The sequence below is a fragment of the Homarus americanus genome, unplaced genomic scaffold (genome assembly GCF_018991925.1).
Source record: "Homarus americanus isolate GMGI-L3 unplaced genomic scaffold, GMGI_Hamer_2.0 scaffold46386, whole genome shotgun sequence".
Classification (NCBI taxonomy): Eukaryota; Metazoa; Arthropoda; class Malacostraca; order Decapoda; family Nephropidae; genus Homarus; species Homarus americanus.
In genome coordinates this window covers 39,350-50,000 of record NW_024715175.1, presented here as the reverse complement: position 1 = coordinate 50,000, position 10,651 = coordinate 39,350, and the positions used below count along the sequence as shown (strand labels likewise).

Below are 10,651 nucleotides of genomic sequence, written 5' to 3'. Positions count from 1 at the left end.
TAGACTTACTTATACTTGAATATTTATTTCAATTGGATATTTTCTTTTTATTAAATTTCCTCGGATATTTTTACTATTTTACTATCATTCTTATTTATTTTATTTATAATATTTTAACACCTTGAGCCTGATGACTCATTTACCCCTTTAGTGCACTGTCATCCTACTCAACAACTAAGTCATCGAATTCAAAGGGTTAAGTCATTGTAATCAAAGGGTTAAGTCATCATGCGTAAGGGGAAAATCATGAATTATTTTATAAAATTATTTTCCTCTTACTATCAAATTGTCTATCATTCTACCTTGTGTGATAGTGAATAAGAAAGAAGGTCTATGCGATAGCTGATAAGAATAACAAAGGCATTTTCATCTTTTATCATCACACGTCTGGTAACTTATCCCCCCCCCCGCCCAGAACCGTGCTGCCAGGATTGAGTTGAAATTATCTTACAGCATTCATGAATACAGAACATGGTGGAGAGATTTCCTTAACGTGTGTGCATACAAAGTGACTATCAGGCGTATTAGGAAGTGGGTGGAATTAAGATTAAAACGTAGTTGTGTGATGTAGTGTTTCATCATGACGCATGCTTGTGTTGGCGCGTTTTACTGAGGGAAAAAAAAAGATAATTCAAATAGCGAGGTGTTATACAGAGCTTTCTCCATTTGCTCTAGGACGTAGAGAGAGAGAGAAAGAGGGGGGGGGGGTAACAACGCATGTACTGTATATATATATAACTCTTGACAATGCTATAATAAGCTTCGACCAATTAGAATCTCTCCTGATAATGGCCTCACTTTATTCCATCAATCGTATGCCTTCAAAATTGTCGTGATTCTGCAATTTGTTGTTATATCTTTTTATATTATTAGTGTTTTTTTTACATTAGGAGTATTTAAAACATTAACAGCAGTGGTTAGGGATAGTAGTGCTGCTGTTATTATTGTTATTATTATTAGCTTTATTCTTATTATCATTATTATATTATTATTATTGTCATTTCATCATTATCTTATTCTTCTCAATACCTCGCTTTTTAATTTGCTCTCCAACACCGCTCATATACACACAGTAAAAGTCAGTTGAGATTCAAAAGAAGAGAGGTTATGAGGGATTGGATTCGAAAAGTCAGTTCGGATGCAAAAGAAGTGAAATTATGAAGGGTTGAATCCCATATGTCAAGAGGAGTTACAGACTTATACACAAAGTCGAGAAAATACTTTTAAAAGCCAAGAAGGAAAAGAGTTTGCCATGGAAGACTTAGATGAAAGACATGTACAGAACGTCTTGGAGTTTGATAAGAATGTTTTGATAGAGAGAGAAAGAGAGAGAAGAAGGGGAAGGAGAAGGAGGAGAGGGAGATGGAGGAAGGAGAGAAGGGGGAGGACGAGAAGAGATAGATGAAGAAATTAACGATCCTTTTTTCTTTATAGGAGAGAGTCATAATCATGGAAGACTGCGTGAAGAGGTCCGCTCGAGTAGCCACCAAGGTCCCAGGGCTGTTATTATATAGGTAAGTCAATAAAGTAAAGGTGTATAAAAGTTGTGGTAATTGTTATTATTATTTTTTTTGCTGCTTGTTAACTTTTTATGGTTTTATTTCTTCATTTTGATATATCTGTCTGTCTGTCTGTCTGTCTCTATTTAAAATAAGGTTAACAGTATGACTCAATAAGTGATAACAAAAACCCGGCGAAAGAAATTTTTTTTGTTCTACACTTCTTATTACAAAATCATTGACCGCACTACACCTTCTGCCTAAGTGTCTAGTATATGACTGTGTAATAACATCGTCATGAAGGTTAATCCATAAGAGGTCAGCCACAAGCCACATTGGTTCTGGTATCCTTCACCTGTCGTCACTCTTACCCGTTGTCTCATCCCAGGGGCCTCGGGTGTGTTAGTTCATCGTCAGGAGAAACTCGTTATCGTTGTTTATCCATTTGTTTCGTCATGTAGTGTCAATAAATGGCCAGTTACTTGCTTAACAGTTATGTTCATAAGGCTCAGTCACCCGTTTTATAATGGTGTTGCAAGCTTCGACGTTATTGGCTATGAGTAAAAATAACACGTATAACACTGACCCTTGATTGGCTTAATTAACGAGAGATCAAATTATTGTTAACTTGTTCACAACTGGAAATCAGGTTTAAACGTTGATCTGACCTCTAACGCGATCACCCTAAACCAGATTCAGTAACTCGGTGTTCTACATGAACCCTACAGTCATGACCTACAGTAAACAGTGGCGGTAAGTCAAGTGAATCAGCTGTGAATATTATGACACTTGTAAATGACGTAAATCACAGAGTCAGGGAGTATTTCCTCAGCCAGAAGGTCCACCATGCTAGAGGCTCACACTCCCGCCTTCATTGATTTTCCCTCAGTAAAATTTCTCTATGTACTCGTGCCGCGTGTCTTGTTGCCACTCCTTATCGACCCCCTGCCGCCGTTAATCGCCCGTAAGGCAATTGCTGCTACTCCTTGTTATCGCCCTCCTGCCGCCGTTAATCGCCCGTAAGGCGATTGGTGCCACTGCTTCTTATCGCCCCCCTGCCGCCGTTAATCGCCCATAAGGCGATATCGTCCCCTGCCGCCTCGCCAAGGCGTTGCTGCCCTCCTCCCTTATCGCCCCTGCCGCCGTTAATCGCCCTTAAGGCGATTGGTGCCACTGCTTCTTATCGCCCCCCTGCCGCCGTTAATCGCCCATAAGGCGATTGCTGCCACTCCTTCTTATCGTCCCCTGCCGCCATTAATCGCCGGTAAGGCGATTGCTGCCACTCCTTCTTATCGCCCCCCTGCCGCAGTTAATCGCCCGTAAGGCTAATGACCTCCCTCTAGGTGTTAAAGGTCATGAGTCCAGGTAAGCTGATAGTGTTGGTATGACCAGACGAGGGAAGTTGCTGTGTTGGAGTGATGGTGAAATGATGCTGGTATAATCTGGTGGTGATGTGACATGATATTGTTGTGATTAGATGATGATGATGACGATGACGATGATGACGATGACGATGATGATAATGGTGGTGATGATAATGATGATGATGATGTGAGTAGGCCATGTTTTGCTGACAATTTTACTTACAAGTTAAAGCTGATACTGATGGTTATATGACCTGATAAGATGACATGGATCATTGAGTGTAGAAAGTACAGTAATTTCAAAAAGACTTGATCTGTGGTCTCCAGACCGGTCTTGGTCTCAAAGCCAGTTTTTCAGGTGTCGGTCTCAGTTTCGGTCTTGGACGTCTGTGGTTTCGAATTTTTACCCGGAATATTTCGAGACTTCAATTTTGTTTGCTAATTTCCAGGTGTGGTTGAACAAATGTTTAAGGTAGTGGAGATGTGTCATCTAAGCCACTAATTTGCCATCGGTAGAAATTTCCTGGACTGCAGTCAAATTTCTTAGGCAAGATGACCCATGCAACAGACATGACTCCAATTTAGACCTGGCAACAGAACAAGGTCAAGTTTCTATTATTACTGAATTTGCCACCGATCATTCTGACTGTGCCTGCCTATAGTGCTCCTGTTTACCGTCTATTTAGCTTTGGAGAGATAATGACGAGACCTCAGAGATGCTGAACATCAGCATCATGTATGTAATAAGCCTTCTCATATATTAGATAAACACAAGTACGTATATCTAATTATTAATATTTGTACCATGAAACAGAACAAAATTACAAATAATATGGCAGTTGGTAAATATTCCCATGTTTTAAGATAACAAATCCCGGGTCTTCAACCCATCAAAAATGTTATGTATGAACCAAAACCCTAACTTTCTATGAAAATAAATTATCCTAAAAACTCTGTTTATGCACAGTGTGACGACTCTGCCCCTCTCCCCCCCCCATCACTCTACCACCATAACCATCACTTGCTCCAACTTGACACCAAGAGAAGAAACTGCTTCACGAAGCTACTCGACCTCAGTGAGCACCGTTTCAGAACCAGTTTCCCATCTGACTATGAGACCGAGGTACTGAGTCTCAAGTGTGTCTGCTTGGCAGCCTGCCAGACTTACGGTGTTCCTCTTCCGGGGTGTGGACGACGAATTGTATTAAGGACTACTGCTGGTAGTGTTGAGCTGGTTTGACGTTAGTGGTCTACGGTGTTAATCCCTGGTTCCTTGTGGTTGGCCATCGCAACGTAGACTTGCTAGTTACGATATAGGACCAACCCGCCAGGGCTGCATAGAGCTGATGCGGCCGTATCATCTCACGTCCAGAAAATGCCTCAAATTTCACCATGTCATAGTAAGTTCTTTCTGTTTAATATACCGGGAAGGTTAGGTTGGTTTGTTTGGTTTGGTTGGTTAGGTCTGTTCTTCATACCCACAAATGTTAAATTGAATTTAATTTAATTGAATTAAAACCGTTTATTTAGCCATAAATACACAGATACAGAGTGGATAATAATAACAATATTAACATGGCTGAGCCAGTTGAGAACCTGAGCTCTCCTGTAGGCACCTGATATATACTATACATTTATCTCAAGTAAGTATTATGTAACATTTAGTAACATCTTGAATAGCACAATAGCATGGTAGTAATAAGAACATCTCAAAATGTGTATCACGGTTTTCACTTCAATATTTATTTATTTTATTTATTTATTTATTTTTAATTTTATTATAAGTAGATACATAAATTACAGTGGAATTGAAAACATAAGTATAATGGGGAAGCAGTATAACATGGGTTGAACAAGCTACCACAAACTACAACAGTGTCCACTATAATATAACAATGAAAATTCGGCGTTTTCCCCCATCCTGGACCTACACCCTCCCTCCTGTGTGGTCTTGTTCACCCTGATGCTGGACCTACACCCTCCCTTCTGTGTGGTCTGGTTCACCCTCATGCTAGACCTACACCCTCCTGTGTGGTCTTGTTCACCCTGATGCTGGACCTATAACATCCCACACTCCTGTGTGGTCTTGTTCACCCTGATGTTGGACCTACACCCTCCCTCCTGTGTCGTGTTGTTCACCCTGATGCTGGACCTATACCCTCCCTTCTGTGTGGTCTGGTTCACCCCTGATGCTGGACCTACACCCTCTCCCCTCCTGTGTAGTGCTTGTCACCTTGATGCTAGACCTACACCTCCCTCCTGTGTCGTCTTGTTCACCCCTGATGGACCTACACCCTCCCTTCTGTGTGGTCTTGTTCACCTGATGCTGGACCTACCCTCCCTACCTCCTGTGTGGTCTTGTTCACACTGTTGCTGGACCTACACCCTCCCTCCTGTGTCGTCTTGTTCACCCTGATGCTGGACATACACCCTCCCTCCTATGTGGTCTTGTTTTCCTTAATGCAAGGCAATTGTTGCCATTTTTCGTTTTCGCCACACTACTGCTATTAATCACATGTAAGGCAATTGTTGCCATTTTTCGTTTTCGCCACACTGCTGCCGTTAATCACATGTAAGGCAATTGTTGCCATTTTCGTTTTTGCCACACTGCTGCTATTAATCACATGTAAGGCAATTGTTGCCATTTTTCGTTTTCGCCCCTCTGCTGCCGTTAATCACATGTCCTAGTCAGAGGCCTGTCACTTGACATTATTAGGGACCTGCCACGATTTGCTATAAACAGATGAAATGTACCGGAAACTTTATCCCCACACACTCATCATTCTCTCACTTTATGTAACTTGACAAAACCTATGACCCTTCAGGCTTTTACGCCCTTAATGTACGAGTCATAAAGGCAAGTATGAACTTTGCATACTTCCCAGATGGGCGCTGTAAACGCTTCTACGCTTCACCTTGCACAGGATGTAAGGGGGTGCCCAGTAAATTAACCCCCTCGGGGGCAAATCTGAATCTTTAATCACATGCAAGGCAATTGTTGCCATTTTTCGTTTTCGCCACTCTGCTGCTGTTAATCTTCCGTGAAGTGATTGTTGCCATTTTTCGTTTTCGCCACACTGCTGCCGTTACTCACATGTAAGGCAATTGTTGCCATTTTTTGTTTTCGTCCCTCTGCTGCCGTTAATCGTACAGGCGTACCAGGTGGCTATTGTTTTCAGTCACACTGCTTTACATTTCACAATAAGTAGCTTACTTTTGGTTTCGCCCCACTGCTGCCATTAATCACATTTAAGGCAATTGTTGCCATTTTTTGTTTTCGTCCCTCTGCTGCCATTAATCACATATAAGGCAATTGTTGCCATTTTTTGTTTTCGCCCCTCTGCTGCCATTAATCATATATAAGGCAATTGTTGCCATTTTTTTATTTCGCCCCACTGCTGCCATTATTCACATATAAGGCAATTGTTGCCATTTTTTGTTTTCGTCCCTCTGCTGCCGTTAATCACAAATAAGGCAATTATTGCCATTTTTTGTTTTCGTCCCTCTGCTGCCGTTAATCACATGGCTACATGTTTTGTGGACTAGCCACTGTACAGTATCCCTTTCATCACTTTGTAATAAACCTCGTTATGCCTATGTGTTTCTGATAATTATCATAACATTATATATTTATATATTTAGGGGTTGTACAAACACAAGGCCTCACACATGCCATTCAGACTGACAGACTTGACAAGTTTTACCAACCATAAAGACAGTTGAATTAAACAATCACTCAAATAAACATACACATAGCTGTATAATGCAATATTAACCCCTAAATCGGTTAATTCGGACAATCGGCTAAAGGAGAGGAGATTGTGTACCTACTAACACACCACCAATCAGGTATTTCTTCTCGGCTAAGTTAACCATCGACTAACACCACTCGCACATTGAAGAGCTTCAACCGAGATGACAGAAATGATATTATTTGTCGCCCGAAGCACCAGAGCCTCGCATGTTGCCTTCATATATAACTAACACATGCACACCTTAACTTAGTTGCCCACTAACATAGTATATCAGGCATGGACGAGCTCCTTTCACCTGCAATTAGTTGCAGTTCACTCGTATGCTTTTCCCATTTAGATTATACTGTAATGTCCCAATGATCCAGATTTGGTTTATTATAGTATAGCCATTTAATAATCAATCTATCGTACACTGACATATTAACTTAGAGACTTATTTTGACTCATTAATTTGGGATTTTTTCAGTGGTAGAATTCATACCAGATATAAAAAATTTATAACTCAGGTTGTAAGGTAACAAACTTGTATACATTAAAATCAAGGACGTGTTCTGTATAAATAAAAGTGTACGTGAAGGATAAGGTAAAATAACGATAAGTAACTGTCAAAAAAACCAGCATTGGGTCTTGAGCTTCGTCTTACACGTGTCCAGCAGGAGCAAGTGACACGGAGGACAGCACCTCCCCGAGCAGCCTTAATATCAGCATCGTCTTCAGTGACTCCGTCTTCTCCCCACTGACCGGAGGAGCGGTAGTCAACAAAAGCTTGGGTGGCAACGGAGGAGCGAGGGATCCAAGATTCACCTTGGCCGCCCTACGCCAGCTCGGCATTCACTTAGAGGAGGGCGAAGATCTAGATTCCTTCATTGCAAACCTTACCATTCCTCCACCACCTGAAGGAGGTGTGGTAAGTAGTGTAGTGATTATACATTCATTATAATGCTGCTGTTTTTATCCATTTTGATGACTATACAGTACATGAAACTCCAAGATATTCCCTTGTTTACAAATAGAGAATTGTTCTGTATATACGATGCCGTTTACAGAACCTTCAGACGTGCGCGGAGAACCGTAAGATGGGGAACGAGTACGACATCTCTGCGTTTATTATCCCGCCGCCTCCTCCACCCTCGGACGAGAAGGACAACAGGTCGTTCGACATTATACGGAGCCAAAGAAGGAATCAGTAGGGTGATTTGTTGTGAGGTTCATCTAATTTTCTACAATTAAATGCAATACTGTATTACTGTAAGTGTACTGTGGAAGTGTTTGTCTGAACTAAATGAATTTGTTTCTGTTCATAGATGATATTGATTTACCGTACAGTGTAAGAAGATTACCGCACTGTGTAATAATTAGTTATGGGTTTATAATAAATACTGTACAGTATTATACGACACAATACGGTACTTAGGAAAACAGGGAGGCCATTTAAAATCACATTTCCTGGTGTTATGTATGACTCTCAGGTTGTTTATCTCTTTAAGGAGGAGTATCACTCTAGGTGTTTTATTATGGGTAATGTCAGACAGTGTTTTCAGGTTGGAGAAATGTGTTACTCAATGGGTTAAAATGGTTGAGTTTTATTGTGATTTCTCCTGTAGTAAAAGAATATTGTTAATTTATTAATTTATCATTCCACCACTTAAAAGTTTATTAGCTGCTGGGCCAGTTGGTCTGTTCTTTTTTAATTTGCTGTGAACACTAGTGTTAGGTGTTCGTACAGGAAGAAATCTGTAATATTTGGGAGTGTCACTGGATAACACCCTTCTCATGTGTGTCTCAGCCAGGACTCAAACCCATGATACACTCACTACTGCCGTACCAGCAAATGTTTGTTTTTACTTAAAGTATTTGCTGTTATTTATTTCCTTCTGAATGTATATCACAAACAGTGATGTAGGAGGTATTTACTTTAAGATATAATTTTTAGTACAAAAATGAGCTAAATTGGTTTATCGTTACAGATGGTGTGCGAGGACAACAGCGAACTGGAGGTCGGGGAGAAGGACCACGACATCGGCGAGGTGCACGTCAGCTCAGAGACGATGGCCAAGCGTGCCAATGTTGCGGGGAAGGTCGCATCTCTGCAGAGGCGCTTCGAAGTTCCTCCCAGGACTGCCTACGGTAGTCCGCCTACCTCAAGTGCCTCCGTAGACAATCGTCAGTTGCTACCGAGATCAAATAATTCTAATGTAGGACATGAACTGCATGCCAAATTGGCACAGGCATTAGAGGAAAATGATAAGATATTCAAAAGTTTCGACACTCAACAAATGACGAGTGCCAAAAATACCGGCGGAAGTTGGGAGAGCGGCGACTCCAAGCAGTCGTCGGTCACGGCCAGAGTACGAACCTTCAGCTCTGGGGGAAACTGGACCGCCTCTTCTCTTCAGCGCCAAAAGACCGTGCCAACCAGTAAGGCAGAGGGAAAATAGGAGGACTCTCCAACTCCCCCCTCCTCCACGAACGCCCTTCACACGAACCGGCACTCTGACTAACCCAAAGAAATCCAAGCCTTCTCCTCCCTCGTCAAAAATCCAGAGAAGTATATCTATGAGCACAGGTAACCTCTCCAAGTCTGCCTCTCAAGACGACATGACGAGTCACGCCAGTTACAACACCATCCTGAAGTCGAGCACCAAAGCCTCGGCCTCCAGCGAAGACGTCAGCCAAGCCAAAGCCTCCCCGGGGTCCCCCTCCAAACAAAGCGTAGCCTCCAGTAACGATTCTCTCACGTCGTCCTCCAGTGAATTCCTCTACTGAAGAATTACTCTTAAAACTTTCAATAAATCTCTAAACATCATTAATGAACTACAGCTCAGCCAGTCTTGAGGTCACCTGCCTTGTTTTATTATTTTTGTGATTTTTTTTTTTTTTACATTACTGTCCTGCTAAATGAATTGAAGCAGATGATAACTTACAGCAATGATGGAGGTGAATATATTATCTATTTTTGGGAATTGGAAAAGAAATTGATTTTATGTACTGATGTGTTTAATTCTTTATACGATCGGTAGCATGGATACAATATGAAAAAACGACGAGGGTAGAGGGAGATAAATGTTTTATTATTAGAAGTTGGTAAATGTAACAGCTGAGAGGCAGAGTTATCCTGTTTAACACTGAGAGAAATAAAGATTCAATGTGATAAAAGAAAACTTAAACGAGAGGAAACGGTTAGATGGGATGTCTTTAGTAATCATATTGAAACTGTCTATTTACCTAGAAAAATACAGAATAGGGATGTTATAAATCTTGTTTTTAATAGAATAACAAAAGTGTATTGATTATGTTTAATAAAGAATCAATAGAATGACAGAGGGAAGATTTTGAGATATAAGGTAGGAAAAGTGTATTAGTGGAAGAAGAGTTTGGAACCAGACTTGGAAGAGATTGTGGGTCACTTTTTAAATTAAGGAGCATAGAATTTGTATGTAAAATTATCTAATGAAATCGATAATGTTTTTGTGATATTTAAGGACCCGGATAGAGTCGTTAGAAAAGTAATGTAGGAACGTTAGAAAATGTATTAGATAAATACTGATTGTTGTCTATAGGCAGTGTACTGTATGTGAGGGAGAGGAGTTGTTGTTGCTGATGAAAGTAAGATTATAGTAGGATATGTAGTGTCACCAAGATTGTTTGGTGTTTGCCAGGATGGGATGATAATTGAGGTTGGTGCTGTTGATGTGGTTGGTTGAGTAAAGAAAATTGAATATGTTAATAAGTTTGGATGATTGAAGAACTGGAGAAAGTTGATGGTGCGCGCGCGTGAGTGCGTGCGTGCAATATGTATGAAGCATTATCTGTTAATTTTAGTAAATAAAATTTCTCTTCCTCAGGACAATGTGAAGGCAGGTATGCAGAACAAAGGCCTTCGTTCACCAGCACGTAAGGAGTCCCTCGCCAGATAACTCGGAGCGGCCACCCTCGGTGCCTTCCAGACTTCGCAAGCCACAGCTCAGCCCAACTACTTCTCCTACGAATAATCTGCCAGGCACACACCGTCTGCGTCCTTCGAGCAAGTTAA

At 41.1% G+C, this 10,651-nt stretch overlaps 1 long non-coding RNA gene across 2 annotated transcripts; it reads left to right on the top strand.

Annotated features, from left to right (window-relative positions):
• The first annotated feature begins 7,293 nt into the window (after nucleotides 1-7,293).
• Nucleotides 7,294-9,552, top strand: LOC121854648. Of its 2 annotated transcripts, none has more exons than XR_006086615.1 (3): nucleotides 7,294-7,525; nucleotides 7,665-7,819; nucleotides 8,586-9,552. It is a non-coding gene; the product is annotated as an uncharacterized LOC121854648 (long non-coding RNA). The 2 variants fall into 2 exon arrangements; XR_006086612.1 differs by having other exon boundaries at nucleotides 7,295-7,525; nucleotides 7,665-7,809; nucleotides 8,586-8,625.
• The last annotated feature ends 1,099 nt before the right edge of the window (nucleotides 9,553-10,651 follow it).